The following is an 18,992-nucleotide window of genomic DNA, read 5'->3' as shown; positions in this document are numbered from 1 at the left end:
TGGGAATTCTTTTTTTCAAGGAGAGAGGAAATTGTCGAAGACTTGAAAGACCAATTAGCTGGGCGCTCAATACAAAAAGGAAAAGTACAAAATCGACATTGATAAAGGCGTAATTGTCTAGGAAACCTAATTATAACAACTCAACTCTTAAGTAGTTATACTTTAGCAGCAAACTCTTAACATACAGCTCTCACTAATGCCTCTGTGAATCCTCACAACCTTATTAGACAAATGCTATTAAGTCAGTTTTATAGATGAGGAAACCGAAGACCAGAGAGGTTAAACCACCTGCCCAAGGCCACCCAGCTGGGGTTCCACCCCGGGCAGCCTGCGTCTGGAGAGCCTGTGCACCTTACCACGGCCACAGCAGCTCTGAGTTAATCGAGGTCTTCTCGGGCTGAGGAACATTCCTTCGCTTGCACTGGTCCCCTTCCTGGGAAGAGCTGCCAGCACCAGGCCTGGCCGATGCGAGCCAGCTCCGTCCCTTTTTTGCTGGGTGAGTCATCGCCTTCTCTGGGCTTCAGGTCTCTCATCTGAGAGACGGACCAGTTGACATTTGAGGACCAAAGAGGGGAGGTTGGTAAGGCACCGTGCACGGTCCACTCAGAAGGCACTTGATGCACGGTGGCCCTCTCTCTCACCAGGGCACAGATGGGGAAACTGAGGCCCAGGGAGGTCAAGGAAGGACACGGCCAAAGAGGAGCTTGCAAACACTCCAGAAAGCCAGGCCAAAATCCCATGGCTGGCCCAGGTCCACATGTGGTACAAACAAAGGGCTTCTTTCTTCTCTGGCCGGGGCCCGTGCTATCCTTCTCAATAACAGCACCGTGAGCACTTTGGTGAGGGCGCCTCCCTCTGGGTTCCTCTCCTAAGCGGTCTCTCCCACCGAGTGCGGATTCTGTTTGGCCCAGCGTCATGCCCAAGCCTACTGGCCTGGGCATCTTGCAGAAGTCCCCTGGAATTCCCCTCTCGGGTGCCCCATGTGGGGTGCGGGATACACAGACATGCCTCTGCCCCTGGTTAGGGACCCCCCGGGTTTGCCTGGTGATACATCTCTCTGCCCTGAGTCACCTCTGAAATTGACTGTGCCAGGGCTGGGCTCCACACTTGATATACATCACTGCTAATGTTCACAACCTGGCGAGGTGAACATTTTCATCTGCGTTTTGCAGGGGAGGAAACTGAGGCCTAGAGAAATGAAGTCACTGGCTCGAGTCACATAGTTTATAAGCGGTAGAGCTGGGGTTCAAACCCAGCCTCTGCCCGCCCCTCCCGCAGGCACAGCCCAGTGCATGAGAGGCGGTTCCTGAATACATTTGCTCACCTACACACCCCACACCTTCCCTGCACCCCTGCATGTCAGGGGCTCTGTTGCTGGGGTGGGAGTTGGGTGGTTGACCCTCACATCTGAGCTGGGTCCCTCCCTCAGGCAGGGCCAGCTTCTTAGACTGTAACCTATGGGGTGGCACAAAGCTCCAAGTTCAGTAGGGGACCCCACACTTGGGTTACTGCCCTGCAGCCGCCATCTTGAAATTCTTAATTTTATCTTTGCCTTTGTGCTTTGTAAGTGAAGTCGGAAGAGACAGAGGAGAATGCGGGGACAGAGGTGGGCTCAGTCCTGCCCCCCGCCCCTGCCACAGGCGGGGCTGGGCATGATTGCGGGCATGGGGAGGACAGGTGCACATGACCCATACACCAAGGTTTGGGGTGGGGGCCCGGATGTCTATGAGGGTCTGCACGCACACCACGGTGGCCCCATGTCCAACGTTAAATACCAAATACCAATGCCACGACAAGTTAAGAGAGATCACGAAAGAAAGCTAAAAGCTAAGTTTTCCTGCTTTTTAAACAGGGGCTCTGTATCTTTGTTTTGCACTGAGTGCACAAATTGGGTACTGTGGCAATCAGTCAAGCGCAAGAGGGGACCTGGGCTTCTACACCCTCCCTTGCCAGACCAGGCCCCACGCCAACACCCAGCCCCTTGCCCCAGGGAAGCTTGGCCCAGAATAGTGGGCCGGAAGTGGTGGGTGGGCTCCTGATGGCCTCCCTGCCCACGTGAACAATGAGTTGATCAGACAGGCACCTGACCTGGGCTTTTAAATATATCATGGCTGATGAAAAGCTCATAGAAGCCCCTGTTGCCTGGGGGAGGCAGGACTATGGCTCAACCAGCGACAACCAGAGCTTGCAATCAAGCTGTGGTCAAGATTGGAGCTCAGTCTGTGACCATTTAGGGGGCTCAGATTACGGCCTTATCTGTCTTGTTCACAGCTGAGTTAGGTCTAGTTCATAGGATGTGCTCAGGAAATACAGCTGGAAGGATGAATGGGGAAACACAGTCTGCTCAGAGAGCCGAGCCCTGGACCCTGAGAAGATCTGCACTTTTCAAATTAGCCAGCCGGGTCACGATCTCGCAGCTCGTGAGTTCGAGCCCCGCGTCGAGCTCTGTGCTGACAGCTCAGAGCTTGGAGCCTGTGTCGAATTCTGGGCCTCTCTCGTTCTCTGCCCCGCCCCCGCTCATGCTCTGTCTGTCCCCTCTCTCTCTCTCAAAAGTAAATAAACATTAAAAAAATTTTTTTTCTTTTTAGTTAGCCAGGCCTGGAATCTTAGCTCTGCCCTCACTCCCTGAAGCTAGTTACCCTCCCTTCTGCTCAGTTTCTTCATCCGCACAATGGGGAGAAATGACAGTTCAGAGAACTTACTACGACAGTATTTAAAGTGCTCAGCTCCACCAGCAGCCCATGTGAAACGCTCAGCTGGGAGAATGAATATGATTATATCAAGAAGCCCGCAGACGTCTACCTCCTCAAAGATGCCCGGAGGATTCACTCTGGCTCTAAGATTTCAGGCTTCAACATTTTTTGAATGGTTTTCTATATTTTCAAATTTGTTCCAGTGTCCTTGGAGTATGGTTGACACTGATGCAACTCGGGTTTGAACTTCGAGGATCCACTTCTACATGGATTTTTTTCCCCCCAGAAATACAGTGCTATAAAAGCATTTTCCCTTAGGATTTTCGTAATAACATTTTCTTTTCTCTAGCTTACTTGAGTATATAGGATACATGTGACACACAAGAAACGTGTTCATTGACGGCTTATGTTATTGGTGCGGCTCCCAGGCAATAGTAGCTAAGGGTTGGGGGCATCAAAATCCATATGCAGAGTTTTGACTGCACGGGGTCAGCGCCCCTTAACCCTCACATGGTTCAAGGGGCCAAAACTAATTGTGTCACAGGGCCAGGGGTGGGTTGGGTGAGGGATTCAATTCATGCTGTGTATTAACAGCGTGGTTTTAAGTAGACAGTAAATGAAAGGAGGCGAGTCAGAGTCAGCATCTGTCGAGCACCCACGGGGGTCCCAGCCTCTGGAGGCCCTGAGAGCATCTGGGCCCTGTGCCCTCCCGGGCATGCACCCCTGCCCTGCGTGCGCCCCTCCCCCACATACACTCGGCCTTCAAGTCAGACCGGCCCCGGCGAGGGGTTCTGGGTAGGATCTGCCGGGGTGGTGCGGCCTCTGCCACAGCTCGGCAAGGCCCCACCTCCGCCTTAGGCCCCCACGCCTGTGTGCCAGCGACCCCCACACTCGCCCCACCCCCACCGTGCGCATATGAACACGCACATGCTCACACGGGCAAACACACATCAGAGGCTACACCCACTGCAACAGACACCGAACTTTTCAGGAACCCCTGCCTGCGGGGACCGAGGGACACCTGGTGATGTGGTCTGACGGAGGCCGCAGGGGGAAGCTGCTTCACCCCCCTACCCAGGCTGGTCCTGCTTCTCTGACCTGGAAATCCCTCCTCTTCCTGGGGGGTCCCCAGCACCTGCCACTGGCCCCTGTCCACTGGGCTGGAGCTTGAGGGAGGAGGCCTCCCAGGAACCCAGGACAGATGGGACAGAGTACAGGCCCCAGCCCAGAACAAATTTTCTCAGCTGGGAGAGGCCTCAGAGATGCCTACAGGGCACCCATCATCTGACAAGGCGGGGAAGCTGAGGCCGGGAGAGGGAGGGGCTGCCCAGGGTCCCCAGAAAGGTGGCAGTGGAGGAGACGGCCTGGCCCAGTGGAAGCCCACAGCAGGGATGGCAGTGAGGAAGACAGGCTCTGGGTTTCGGCTTCCCCCCCTCCCCCCACATGTCACCGGGGCCACGTGGGGACCCTCCAGCTCCAGCAGTCTGATCTTCTGGGAGCTCTGGAAGGCTTCAGGGAGCTCCTGGTTAAGTCCACACAGCTCCCTGGGTGGTGGGGGAAGAGGATGCAAATAGGAAGGGGCCCTAGGGACCTGGGTTAACCCCCTGAACTCATTTCTGGCCTCTTCTTCCTGTGGGGTCAGTTAAAAAATAGCCTCCCATCTGCCAGGGCTGGGGGAGGGGGGGGTGCAGCCAGGCTCCATCTGGGGCTGTCAGGTCCCCCTAGCCCAGCCTGGTACTCAGACCTGCCCACTCCAACACCGCCCGCCGCCTGTCCCCGCCCAAGACCAGGCTCGGCTGTCTGTGGCAAAGTGACCCATCTGACAGAGTTTTTCTCCCTCTGACTCAGCAGCGAGTATCACTACCACTCTGCCGAAGCAGCCTAAAGCCCAGGGGGCTGTCATCTGAGTCTCTGCCTACCCATTTTACAGATGGAGAGGCTGAGGCACAGAGGAGTCAGGACATAGGGCAGGATCTGGCCACCAGCTTTTAGGCCAAAGCCCTGTCCATGCTTCCCGGGGATGCCGGACTGTGCCCCCCCTTATAGAGCAGGCAGCTGGTATGGTGGGACAGGATATTTGCACCCCCAGACTACAAAGCCCACAATTCCCTAGAGCAGGATTGGTGGTCTACATGGGTGTGGCCCCTGGAGGGTGGGACAGTCAGCCTCACGTGAGGTCAGGCTGACCTGAGGTGGCTCCCAGGGGCCCTGTTTCCCTGCTCTGGGACCTCAGCCAAGCCACTTAGTTCTCAGACCCTCAGTCTGAGATCCGTAAGATGGGAGCATCCCTGCCCCGGACAGTGATCGTGAGGACACACGGAGATGCACAAGGCCTGGGACATGGTGATGGTGAGCTCAGGTAGCAAATTATTCACAAGTAAGATGTCTGCCCCGGCCCGAGGTCACGAGCACCCTCAGCCTCTTGTCATCTGTGAGGCTATTCTGGTTGGAACCGAGGATCTGGGGTGGAAACCATAAGCCTTCAACCATCATGTGGACAGATGGCTGGATAAATGGGTATTTTTCAGCCCAGTGCGACTGGCTGGCTCAGAACTGGTCCTAAGGGAGGAATCTGGGACGGACTGAGACGCGTATACCAGGGTGTTCCCAGCAGTGCCTTCATGACAAATGCAGAAACACCCTAAAGGGCCGGCCCCAAGGGAGCACTATGGTGGTCCGTCTGGGGAAGGCGGGGGGAGGGGGGGCACTAATCTTCACACTCCTACCCCGTGTCCCCATGCCCGACAGCACAGACGCGTCCCCTGCCATCGGGGATAGGACTTCACGAGGGGCGCGGGAAACTCGCACAGTATGTTGGTGCATTTCAAAAGCAGGTTGAAAACAGCATGCACTCTACGTTCCCAGTGTTAAAAAGGAAAAGAAGGAGGAGGGGAAGAGAGAAGAAATTAAATCTATACATACAGTAGGAGTACCAGAAGGCTAAAAACCAAAATGCTAACAATTGTCCTGGGTGGCAGGGTTATGGGTGGTTTTAATTTTCTTCCTCATAATTTTATTATTTTCCAATTTTTCTTTAATGAATGTGTATTATTCTTATAATCAAAAAGAAATGTGTTTTAAGAGACGGGGTGGGGGATTAAAGATTGTTGTCGTCCTTTCATAGACTCTAAAACTGAGGCCCAGTGTGAAAAAGATACTTATTCAATTATTCATTCATTCATTCATTCATGCTCAATGCTTCTAGACGCCTCCCTAGAGCCAGGCTCTAAGCTCCACAGCCAAAGAGCTGAAAGCTCTGACCTCAGGGAGGTCACAGTCTGGGGGAGTAAAGGACGCGATGGCAAGTCCTTACGATGCATTCAGACAAGGGGCCACAGAGTAATGAAGAGAGAGAGGCTGAGTCATCCTGGGAGCATCAGAGATGGTCTCATAACAAAGGGAAATTACTACAGGGCTTTGGTGCATAAGCAAGTGTCCTGAGGTCCAAGATTGGGGGGACGGTACCCCTTGAAAAGGCATCATGGGCTATTAGAGAGGACCTACTGTGCGCAGGGAGGTGTGTCCGGAGACGAAGCTAGAATGTTCTGCAAGCCAGGTTCTTCAAGGGCTTTGAATTGCCTGACTGTGCCACTCAGCGGTCTGTGACTCTGAGAAAGTTGCCAAACCTTCTGGACCTCAGTCTCCTCACCTGGAAAATGAGCTAATGACCTCACGGGAGTTACTATAAGAAGCAACCGAGGAAACAACTACAATGGGCTCCAAACAGCACCCGCTGTGTAAGCAGGGCTATAACACGGTTTGCTTTGATTATTTGCTATTATTCACACTTTATCCAGGAGGCGTTTTGGAAACCAAAAGGAGTTTTAGGCTGGAAATTAATGTTCATTCATTCATGTACGTACTTCATTCATTCGATAGATGTTTATGGAGACGCTCGTATGTATCCAAACACTTTTTTAGGCAGTGGGGATAGAGTTGCCAGACCAAATACAGGACACCCAGATTATTTGAGTTTTCAGACAAATAAGTAATCGCAATATCGGGGACCACTTTATACTAAAAAAGAAAAAAGTGTGTGTCGTTGATCTGAAATTCAACTTAACTGAAAGTTCTATATTTTTTTTAATTTTTTTTTTCAACGTTTTATTTATTTTTGGGACAGAGAGAGACAGAGCATGAATGGGGGAGGGGCAGAGAGAGAGGGAGACACAGAATCGGAAACAGGCTCCAGGCCATCAGCCCAGAGCCCGACGCGGGGCTCGAACTCACGGACCGCGAGATCGTGACCTGGCTGAAGTCGGACGCTTAACCGACTGCGCCACCCAGGCGCCCCGAAAGTTCTATATTTTTATTTGCTTAAACTTGGCAACTCTAACCAGGAATGCAACACCAAGTTAAAAAACAAAAACCTTACCCTCCTGGACTTGACATTCTACAGGGGAAAAGAGACCATTCATGAGGAGAGGTATAATTTATCAGGTGATGATAAATGTGCTGAAGAAGTATAAATCAAGAAATAGGGTTGTATTGGTTTCCTAGTGAGGCTATGACAAATTACTACAAATTTCGGAGCTTAAAACGACATGCATATATTATCTTATGGTTCGGGGTGGGGGGGCAGGGGTCAGAAGTCCTACGTGAGTCTCACCGGGTTGGAATCAAGGTATCGGCAGGGCCGTGTTTCTTTCTGGAAGCTATGGGAGACTCTATCTCCTCGCCGTGTTCACCTTCTCCAGGCCACTCACTTTCCTTGGATGGTAGCCCCTGTCAATTGTCCATATCACATCATCCTCTGACTGGCCTCTCCTGCTTCCTTCTTTTACTTCCACAATATAGATATATCGATACATCGAGCTCACCCAGGGAATCCAGAACTGGCTCCCCATCTCAAAGCCCTTAACCTTCATCACGTCTGCAAAGTCCCTTTTGCCACATAAGGGAGCATATTCATAGATGATAGGCGTTGGGATGTGGCCATCTTTGGGGGTCATTATTCTGCCATTGTTGAAACACAGGGGCTCAGAGAAGGCTGTTCACAGAGTGGGGCAGGGACCCGAATGAGGCGGCGAGTGGAGCCATACAGACAGAATGTTCAGGGCTCTTCTGGGAGAGGGAAACATATGTGCAAAGGCTCTACAGTGGGGGTATGACTGGTATTTAGGGAGCAGCAAGGAAGCTAGTGTGGCTGGATACGGGGAGGGAGAGAGCGAAAGGAGATGAAGACAGAGAGATGGAAGGGGGAGCGGGGGCTGGTCATGCAGAACTCATAGAGCTAATTGGTGACGCCCCTCCCCTCTCCTGGCCCTCAACTCCCCAAACCCTGTCTGTAATGCCATCCTGTTCTGCTGAGCTGACGGTCACTCCAAGAGTACTCCCATCAAAGGCCAAACTCCTCCCAGAGGTATTGCAAGATTTGAAGGAAGGTTTCCCTGCAACATGAGGGATTCAGGTTAGATGTTTAAAAGAGCTTCCCGTGTGCTAGCGGGAAATCATCAGTTTCTACCAGAAAGGTTGGTAACACGTGAGAGACTAGGTCTTGACTGAGGGTCCGGGGGGTCAGTGCCCCAGAGACCCCACATTCAGGGGCCAGCCAAGCCCCCAAGATGACCTAGAGGAGATGGCCACTGGCCATCCTGTGACCTCAGGAAGCCACGTCCCCTCCCCAGACCTGTTTCTCCAATGCAGGGCAGTTGGACTTAAGCATCTTCAAGGCTCTTCCAGTGTGGACCCGCTGTGATTCCCACACCCTAGGAGTCTCCGATTCTAGGGATCGTATATTCTGGGACAGAAACCTTGTAACTGTGTGACCGCAGACAGGTTACCTAACCCTGCTGAGCCCCAGTCTCCACGCCGGAAGTGGGGAAGATCGCCGGTCCCACCTCCTAGGGTGGGGTGATGGGGACTGTGCTAAGCACACAGGGAGCGCCCAATAAACGTGAGCTCCGGTGACAAGGATTCTAACATTGTCGGTCTCAGAGCCTCAAGTCTGCGACCCCGTCTCCAGGAGCCTGAGATTTGCTGGCTGTGGGATTGCAAGTCTCCAGACCAACCCCCCCCCCAAAACTGCCAGCGTGCCCCCGACGCCCTGGCCTCCCCCACGTGCTGGGTGGCATGCCTACCCCACAACCACATGAAAAGCCATTCCCCCAGGGTGTCCCCACACCTGGGAAAACCGGCAGCCTGCCCGGCGCTGGCCCCGCCTGGTGGCCAGAACACCGGGCAAGATCAATGAAGCCGGGCTCCCAGTGCAGACACCTTGTTCCAATCAGGGCTGGGCGCCTTCCGCTCCGGACCCCCGCCCAGCCCCAAGCTGCCACCCCTCCCGGGCCCTGTCCAGCAGCCCACGTTTCTAGCCCCGTGACCCCTGAGACACGGTGCCCACGGCCTGACTCCCCTCTGGCTGTGGCCCGCCCAGACCTGGACGTTGACGAGCAAGCTGGGCAGTGGGGCAGACGGAGGGGCACCGGCCAGGGGTGGAATCAATCCATACAAACCCCTCCCATCTCCAGCCTCAGTTGCCTCAACTGCACACAGGGCTACTTAAATTCACCCCATCTGGGTTCTCGGGGCCATTGTGGGAAAAGCAACGGAGACAGAAGGCAGAAAATGTCTTAGAAACCGTGGACATGCCCGGTAGAGAAAGCAGGGGGTGGGGGGGGGAAACAGTTCTCCCTTCCTCCGTCTGGGTCCTTCTCTCTGCCTCCAGGTCTCGGCTCAGAGGTCACCTCCTCCGAGACACCTGTGCTAACCACCCTGTCTAAATATCGGTGACCACCTCCTTGCCCTACCACCCCCCCCCCCACCCAGTCACTCTCTGTTCCTTTGTCCTCGTCTGTTTCCTCCAACATCGCAAGACACTATCAAATATGGCACGTCTGTTTATTTACCTCCTTGTTTATCTTCTGCCCTCCCAGCTGGAATCAAAGCTGCATGGAGTCCCCATGCCTGTCTCGTCCGTAGCAGTGTCCCTGGCACCTAAACGAACCACTGGCACGTGGACTATAGATGCCCAACGAGTGTTTGCTGACCAAACGAATCTAGTGCCTTCTCCCCATCTGTTTCTTATTTCTCTGCTTCTTTTCCATCCCAGCCACCCCCCATCGAGCGCAGGGCTCCCCGAGGATAGGACTGGCAACATTTTCGCCTGTGTTCCTAGGGATGGGGCCAGGCCTCTGTGACCTAAAGGGACTTCACATCATCGAGCCCATCCCTGATTGAACTGAGCCTCAAAGCTGGGGCAGTAAGAGGGCCCAGCCCCCACCTGAGGTCTGAGCACCTTCTATGATCCCCTTCCAGAAGCCCCCTCAGGTACGGCCAGAGACACACAGGTGATGAACATCACACTCTTGCCAGTGACAAATGCATGCCAACAGCAAATGACAAAGAGTGCCCAGTGTCTGAGCCTGTGGCCTAGACATGCCAGGCAGGGATTTATGAGCCTGCTCGGGCCTCTGTTTGGCTCTGCCCACATCCTCAACACCTCCGCAAGGGCAGATCTCTCTGGCCGCACCCCCAACCCCAGCCATCCAGCCCTGCTGGCCTTTGGCCTCTGGGGGTCATCTGTGGACCCTGGGCCACAGCTCTGTCTTGCTTTCATGGCGTCTGTGGTCTCCACGCAGCCACACGGGCAGCAAAGCTGCCTGGGTGCAACGTTCAGCTCTCCCCTTTACCCACATTGTGAACTGGAGCAAGTTCCCAAATTTCCTGTGCCTCAGTTTTTCTAGCGTTATAACGAGGATGATGACAGGGGGCCTCACACATAAGGTGGTCATGAGAATCAAATGAAATAATACATGACAAGTGTAGACAGCATTGTTATTATAATTGAGGGGACCGGGCCCTGGGGTGAAGCTCCTGGGGTGAGCAAAGTGCAGTTTCAGCATCAAGAGATCTTGGTTCGAATCCCAGCTCTGCCCCTTCCTGACTGGATCCAGGAGAGTCACTCGGTGAAATTCAGTTCCCCGCCCATAAAGGAGGCCCAAGGACACATATCTGAAGGACTACTGATAAGATTTAAGGAGCTCAGTAGGGAGCATGCTCAGCAGGGTCTGGGTACCCAGAAATGCCCCACATGGGGGTGTTGCCATAATGAGGATGCCTTTAAGGGCCACCAGATCATTCTGCTGAGACTGAGCTGGTAGACAGGACGATCTGCTTGAAACAGTGATCTTGCCAATAATAAATACTCCCCAGCTTTGATGTACTGTGGGCAGTTTTGCAACGGTATACAAATTTAAGCATTTCTGTCCGTTTTCATTTTAGAGCTGTGGGCAGGGGGAGGGGGGACCTTTTTCTATTTTTCTATCTCTTGCTTTTCTTTTAAAATATTTTATTGTAAAATATAGTAACAGAAGAGTATATAAAATATAAATATTGTTTAAAGAATAATAATGAAACAGGCATCCAGGTACCCTTAGCTGTGGCTTCTGGACCTGGGCACTTAAGGCGCCTGAGAGGTTGAGGACGAGACAAAGGCTGGGCCCTCCAAAGGCTGGTGCAGGGGAGGGCTGGGCCAGCAGGCAGGGGCTTCAGATCAGCTCCAGCTGCCAGTGAGCATCCTAAGTGACCTTGAGCAAGTCTCTGACCTCTCCTGGACCGCGGTATCCCCAGAACTGTCATAGATTAATACGGAATTCTAGAACATTGACGATGGACAGTCTTCCTGAGGATCAAGTGAGGTCCAGTGCCCTTATCTCCCGGATGCCCAGAGGGGGAAGGGACATGTCTGGGGTCACCCACCAAGAAATAAGGGGATGGCTCCCCTGGAGCCAGCAGCCAGGTCCATGAGTCTTGGGCTTAGCCCAAGTTATAGGTCACGACCGCCTTTAGGCTTCCTGCAGCCCCAGTTTTCTAGGATTCGTTGAAGACGGGGAAGCCTTTGAGTTTATCAAGATACAAGGTGCAACTCCTTCCCCAGCCAATGAGGGTGGCAGAGGAAAACCGGAACACGAAAGAGTGGAGAAAGTTAGAAGGAGAACTTCTAACCGGTGAGGGGTAGTGGGAGTCCGGGACTCCCGCTACACGTCCCAGGCCAGACTCGAGGCAGCGACCCACAGAGAGCGCTAATAAATTCACAAGGGGAACAAACAACTATAAAACTGGGGCACACCGCCCCCTCCCCAGCCCCAGCCCAGTGGATCCAGGCCCCTGTCACCGTCGCACAGCGTGGTACTGGGTGCTCCGTTAGCCACCCCGTGTGCCGTGAGTACCTTTGCTTCTCTGGCCTCCGTTACCCCCTCTGCTATTTGGAAACAAAAAAACCTTGACTGCGTGTGTCACCCTCCCCCGCGGAGCGTGGTAAAGATAAAATATTGTGGAACGCGGGGTGGGGAAGACACTTGCTTTGGCACGAGAGGAACCAGATTCCAAACCCGGGCTTCCTTTGCCGTGGGGCAGCCTCTCTGAGCCTCAGTTTCCACATCTGCCAGGTTCACAAGATTGGTTGGAAGTTCGTCTCAGATAATGTCAGCAAAGTAGGTGTTAAAGAAACACTGCTCCCCGGGCCCAGGCCCAGGCCCGTGATAGGGGAGATGTTGTCATTGGCCGTCGGGGTGACTCGTGGGCAGGACCGGTTACATAATTTGGGGGGGGGGGGGGGGGGGGGGGCGGTCAGTGCAAAATGAAAATGCAGGCCCTTTGTTCAAAAAGTATCGAGAATGTAGGGGCGGTGACGGCAGAGCATGAGAGCAAGCATAGGACCCTTCCGCAAGCAGGCCGCTGTCCAACCCCACGGGGCGCAGGCCCAGGAAGCCAGCCCTGCCTGTGGGACGTCTAGGGCAGCTCAAACCCAGTTCAGGTGGAGGGGCTGAGGCCCTTCCACCGCGGCTGCCATCGCTGTGCCGAGGGCCACGGCCTCTCCCCAGGGCCGCAGCTGGGATCATGGCCGCTGGGCCCTGCCGCTCTCGGTGGCCACTAGAAGCAGCATAAAAGGCCAACTGTTCTCCACCGTTTTTATCTCATGCCATGCATACAGCACATAGTTGATTTCTTTCCGCAAAGGGCTGCGCTTTTTTTCTTTTCCAAGGGCGACGCTGGAAAGCCATGTGGCTTTTATTGCTGGCAGGAATGTCTGAGGCGTTCCTTCTCTACCACATGAAATGGAGCCGTAATCTTCATCTGCGTAAGGCCAAAGCCCCCGGTCTCCTCAGAGCCATCAGTCTCTGAGATTAATTAAGGCTTCACAAGGACTGACAGTCATTAGGACCTTTTTGGGGAGGTGGAAAATCCCTAATGGGACCAACTGGGCCAGGGAGCCGCTGGGTGGGCGGTGGGGCGAGGAGGGCCCGCCATGGAGAGGGAGGCCCCCTGGACCAGAGTACCTGGGGGGTGGGGGACTGGGAGGGGGTTCCAGACTCTGCCCCTGGCCTAGGCTGTGACTTTGAGCGAGACCCTCTCCCTCCCCGGGCCTCGGTTCTGCCACTGGACAAATGGGAGACTTGGACAGGGTAGCTCAGAGCCCTGTTGAGGCTGACATAAAATTCTGACTCTAATTCTCTTCCATGACTGTAACTTCAGGCATCTGATTCTGGTCCATGAGAACAGAGCGTGGGGCCAGGCTGCCTGGTTGGGATCCAGCTGCGTGACCTTGGGCGAGTTTACGTCTTCAGTTCCCTCACCTGTAAAAATGGGGGTGACTGTACCTCCCCAGTAAGAGCACTGTGAGGCACAAATGAGCATAAAGTGTGGGCTCACGCCTGGCACACCAGAAGACCTTAACTGCTGTCAGTAATGGTTAACAGGGCTCAAGATTCTAATCCCGTGGTTCCAATTCAATTCCAAAACTTGGTTTCTGACTGGCTCCTCTCCTTGCCATCTGATTAAGGTTTGGAGGCGTTTTAAACCTGAAAAACCTCCACTCTAGGGAGTGCAAGAGGTGACAGCCACTGAGAGGAGCCCTTTCTCTCCCTGACTACCAGAGCCGAAGCCCCATCCTGGGCCGGGGAAAGAGTACGCCCTTCCCGGAACCCTCTTGGGCTCCCAGCTCCCCAGGTCCCTCTCGCCCCTCTCTGTCCCCCCTCCCGATGAAGAATTCTCTGATTTGATGACCGCCAGCAGCTAGCTCTGCACCTACCCGCTGAAGAGCAGAGACAGAACCTGGATCAAGGAATTGCGTTGCAAGAAGGGCCCTCACATTCTGAGGCCCAAATGAGGGCAATTATTAGTCATAGACCAAGAGGCTCTACCAGAACTATTTCCTCATTTCATAGATGACCAAAGTGAGGAGCAGGGAAGGCAGTAGGAAGACCAGACCCCTTGATGGGAGCCAGAATGAGGGCCCCCTACCCCTACCGCTGATGGGGCCCGGGTCCTCTCCCCCGGCCAGGCTCACACTGAGACCTTCCTTCCTTCCTTCCCTCTCGTCTCTGCAATTCCCCAAGCTGAGTGCCCTCTCAGGAGGACCTGCGAGGAGGGGGCGGGGAAGAGGGGACCAGTGCCACCGGAGGAGGACCAGGGCTGAGGAGGCAGAGGTAGGGAAAGGAGCCCCGTGCGCTTGGCCTCAAAGTCACAGTGAAACTTACCTGGAGGCCCGAGGGGAGCCAGCCTGGCACCTACAGGGACCATGATAGGGCACTCTCCTTGTTCAGAAGGGGACACTGAGGACCTGAGAAGACTCACAGACTCTGATATCTCCCCTGGAGCAACGGGTGCCCAAGGTCTCATCAGGCTGTGAGGTGGCACCAGGAGACCATCATGCGGGTCCTGGCCTGGCTCACCTACTTGGCCGAGGCAGATTGGGCAGAGGTCAGGGGTGGCTGTCAGCCCGCCCTGCTTTCGGTCGCACCACGCCGCCCCTGGCCTTGCCAGAGCTGAGTCCCAAGTCTTGCCTCTTCCTGGGTGAAACAGGTCCAGTCTCTCCCACTTTCTGGGCCTCAGTGTTCCTGTCTGTACATTGGGGACTACAGCCGAGTCTGTCTCCTCACCGGCAGGTTCGGAGGCCGGAGGAGAGCACAAGGTGGGGAAGCCTCAGCAGATGACCCATGCAGCCCCTTGCTGCCTCCCAGCCTGGGTTCAAAGGTCTGCTGATTTCCACGCCTGTGGCTGTTGACCCACGCCTTTGTGCCTCCGGCTCCACCACCATCGTGGGAGCTGACGTGTATTGTGCACTTTCGCTCTCTGTACCCCGGCTCTTCCCAGTATTTTGTTCAACCGGTGCAGGGGGGCATAATCAGGGAGTGCCTCTGAGCCCCAAGTTTTGAGTCTGATCAGGATTTTAACCCCACTCTGGTTCTCCCTAGCCCAGAAAACCTGGAGCACCATTACTCTTGGTTTAAATGGGCATAACAGCTCCCGCACACAATTGCTGGAATGGAATGAAATGATGTACTTATTTTTTTTTTCTTAATGTTTATTTTTGAGAGAGACAGAGAGAGCACGTTGGGGACGGGCGGAGAGAGAGGGAGACAGAGGACCCAAGTGGGCTCCGGGGCTCAAACTCACCAACTGTGAGATCATGACCTGAGCCGAAGTCAGATGCGCAGCTGACTGAGCCCCCCAGGCACCCCTGAAATGATGTGCTTAAAGCACAAACGCAGTGCCTGGGCACCAGGACACCTGGGCGATCTCGTCGCTCGTGCTGTTCTTTCCATTTTACCCACCAGGGGACCAAGGCTCCGTGAGGTGCAAAAGTCACACAGCCAGTCAGTGGCAGAGCCAGTAGTGGTGTCCTAACCACAGTGCTCTCTCCAGCCCCCCCCCTCCCTTCCCTCAGAGGCTGCAGCATCAGCTAAGCCCAGGTCCTAGCGGAGAGAGTTCTGTCTGCCTGTAGGGGGGTGGGAGGTGGGGACCAATGGGTTTCCAGAGTGAGGGTCTGAGAGCCTCGGGGAAAGAAGGTGAGTCTTGTCAAGATCCAGGCTCAGGCCGCCCTGTGATGGTTGCTGGAAAACCCTCCCACAAGTGGCCTCTGCCTGGAGGCAGGTCACAGATGGTCCTCACCTGCCCCCAGGCAGCCTCTAGGCAAACCGAGGGGGACAGGGCAATGGACTAGGCTCTGAGACCTGGCAAGCTTTGAACATGAAAGTTGGATGTTTCACAAATGGGAAGTGTGAGGCCCACAAAGAGGAAGAGACTTGCCAAAGGCCCCAGACAAGGGGTGACCGGGCCTTATTTCTCACAACAGCGATAGCTCGCATGAATGGAGCACCCCCTATGTGCCAGGCCTGTGTTAAGCACCTTTCACGCGTCTCTGTGAGGAGACGGCTCATTTACCCCCAGTTCACAGAAGAAATAGACAAGAGTCAGACAGGTTTTAAGCAATTCTCCCTGGGTCACGGTTGACGGTGGGAGAAGACAAACTGAGGCAGTTGGACAAACCGCCAGGCTCCGTCCACAACCAGTGAGCTGCTCAGAAGACTCTCCATGTCCCGTATGTCCAGTGTCCGGCATGCTTGGGGGGATCTTCACCCCTCCCCGGGCGCTGGACTCTCAGGGAATCAGACCTGCCCTTGTGAGCTCTCTGGCCTGTGGGGAGACACAAGCAAGCACCTCACTACCACCATCCCACCTAGAGCGCACTCCTAGATACCCTCGGGCTGCCCGAGGAGGGCGCCCTGACACAGGGTTATTTTGACCCCATGGCTCCCACTCCCAGGGCAAAGGATGCTGGCGGGAGGAGTGGCCCCCAGATCCTGAGTTCTGCGGACCCCAGGTCAGGTCCAGCTATTCACCCAGCTCTGGGCCAAGGTAGGCCCAGACCTCCCAGCTTCTTAGCCCTGCTGCGGACAATTTAGGGTGCTCTTAGGTGAGAGCCATTTAAGAAAAAGCAGATTTGTACAGCGGCCCGTTGGGAGAGGCAAAGGAGATGTCTGTCCATACAAGATGGGGAAGGGAGAGGGTATCCACGTTTCCCACATAAGGGAGTGGGAGCTGTCCAACTGCCTCTCGAAACATCAAAAGGAGAGAAAGAGAGAGAGAAGTGACCCTGAGGCTGTCAGTCAGGGATGGAAAGGATGTAGGCTGGCCATTGGCAGAAATTGGGAAGAAGCTGTCCTCCTCACCCACTGGCCCCCCGGAATGGGACCGGAAGCAACTGTGCATTTCTGGCAGGGAGAATGTTCTGTGCGTCGGAGGGCACAGGGACCCTGGGGTGCCAGGGGTGCCCATCAGGGGCAGGTAGGGGAGCCTTCCGTCTGACACAAAGCCATTGGTTTGTCCTGGTCGCACAGATGGTGAGGAATCGTACCGCACGTCTGTCCAGAAAGGGCAGTACATAGGAGGCAAGCCTCTAGACACGGGACTGCAGCTGGCGCACATCTGTGGGCAGGGCCGGCCGGGCAACTCCGCGGCGGGCAGAGTGCAGGCGCCAACTAGCGGTGGCTCCCGAAACTGCTCCCGGCCCGGCGGCCCCCCGGCCGACCTCAGGCTGGAGACCCAAGCTTCCCCTGGTTTCCGCGCCCATCCCCATCCGCAGTGAGCACCCTCCCGAGGGCTGGAAGCACGCCGGATCCTGTGCCCGGTGCCGATACCCACAGGAACCGCGTTTTCCGGATATCCGTTTGTAAACCCGCCGCCGTAGGATGAGGGAGAAATCAGGCGGAGGGACAAGCAAGGGCACGGGTGCAAACCGAAACCATTAGACGAATCAAATTTACAAACCCGAGACGCAGCGGGTCCTGGCCCCCTCAGCCACTCCAGGGCCACACGCGTCGCCCGCCCTCGCTGGCCCTGGGCCGTACCTGGCCACGACGTGGTGGGCCTTCAGGCGGGAAGCTCCCAGAGGTCGGACGTGCCACGGCCCCGGTCCCTCGCTTGCTTCTGGTTCCGCAGCTACTGCCAGCGCTCCCGAGACTGCAAGGGCCTTGGCCCTCGCGATCTGTAACTCCGAGATGTAGGCTCCATAAAAGGATCCCGCAAGGGTCCTTCGGTGGTGTTCCCACCTTCGAAATGGCCCGAGGGGCTGATGTGAGGCTATGACGGGGGCAGGGACCGGCTCTCCAGGTGGTCGAGGTTGGGCCACGGCCTGTCCCCCCTGGGGCACACGAGGGCCTTGAATTCGTTTGGAGAGAACGAAATGGCACGTACTGGGCCGGGTTCAGATCTGGGGCGCGATCCTGCGGCCACCTTCGGATCCTATGCTTCTTGGTATCCGAAGCTTGGAATTCGTCGTTTTGCACCTGTCAAGCCCGGGAACAACGAATATTCAGCCCAATCTCCAAGACGGCGGGGAGATTCCGCACGCGTTCGTTCGCTCCCTAGACTCCAGGGAGCGCATCTGGGGCGATAATCCAGAATGAATGGGGGCTCGATCTTTCCAGTTCCTCCCCCCGCTGTAGCTTCTCCCTAGGCCCGCTCGTTTGGCCTAGGAGGCGGGAGAGGAGGACAGGATTGACTGCTGTGATGCCCTGGGAGTCGCTGGGCCGCGCGGCCGGGACTGAAGCGCCAGTGCTTCGGCAGAGCGGTCTGCGTCCCTGCGGCGCGGCCCCAGCACACAGCCGGGGAAGACGAGGCCATGGGCCCGCGGGGGCCGGTTTGCATCCACAGAGAGGAAGAAAATTGCCTCCTCTGGAAGCCGGCGCCCTTAGCTTGGCAGCCATTCCCGCGTTCTCCGCGGTTTTCTTCTGTCCGTGACTCGGTCCTCTCGCACCATGCAGAACAGTGGCTATATGCGCCGGGCAAAAATCAGGGGGAAACACTCGCGTTTTTCAGCCCCCATCGTATTTTTCAAAGAATGTGGCGAAGGCCGAAGGCCGCCACAACGAAGAACGACGAGGCAAGGGGCCTGCACGGTGCTGAAAGTTGCATTGAGGGCAGAGAGGAAGGGAACGGGGTTAGTCACCCCCGAGCCAGATACGGGCCCGCAGGGGACACCCTTCCGTCTGTCCCCGGTTGGCGACGGGGCCAAAGAGGCCGGGCCCAAAGCCGCACTAGGCTGGGAGCTGCAGAGGCCGCTGGTGGTCGCGGAATCTCGTGCGCGGTGCAAGCTCATGGGTCAAAATAATTCGCGGGAAGGGGCCAGGGAAGGGTGAAAAACCTCTTTGGGGCAGCTCCCCGCTCGATGTCACCGGCCTTGGGAGCCCCCCGCGTCCCCCAGCTGAGAGTGTAGGCATCACAGGCCGAAAGCAGCTGGAGCTGGGAACGTGCCGCCACTGGCGGCGGGGAAAGGGCGCGAGAAGGGGACCTGCGACCCGCGCATCAGGGAGCCGCGGCCCTGCAGACAACGGCAAAGGAGCCCCCTGCAGAGTCCCGGGCGTTCTCACCAAATTTTTAGCATTGGCCCCGGCGCCCCAGAACTCTCGAGGAGCCCTGGGCTCACGCGCCAGGCCCCCGACCCGGGCGTCCTCCCTGGGGCGGGGCCTTCCGCCCCTCCCCGCTGGGCGGCCTTCGGCGGTCCCCGTTCCTCCC

General features: G+C 55.8%; 1 protein-coding gene across 1 annotated transcript in view; it reads left to right on the top strand.

Moving 5' to 3' along the window:
• Positions 1 to 18,992, top strand: part of RUNX3 (RUNX family transcription factor 3) — a 59,073-nt gene that overhangs the window by 11,313 nt on the left and 28,768 nt on the right. The window lies entirely within an intron of this gene.

Source organism: Herpailurus yagouaroundi, unplaced genomic scaffold, assembly GCF_014898765.1.
Source record: "Herpailurus yagouaroundi ecotype Mexico unplaced genomic scaffold, PumYag 77, whole genome shotgun sequence".
Lineage (NCBI taxonomy): Eukaryota > Metazoa > Chordata > Mammalia > Carnivora > Felidae > Herpailurus > Herpailurus yagouaroundi.
This window is presented reverse-complemented; position numbering and strand designations above follow the sequence as displayed.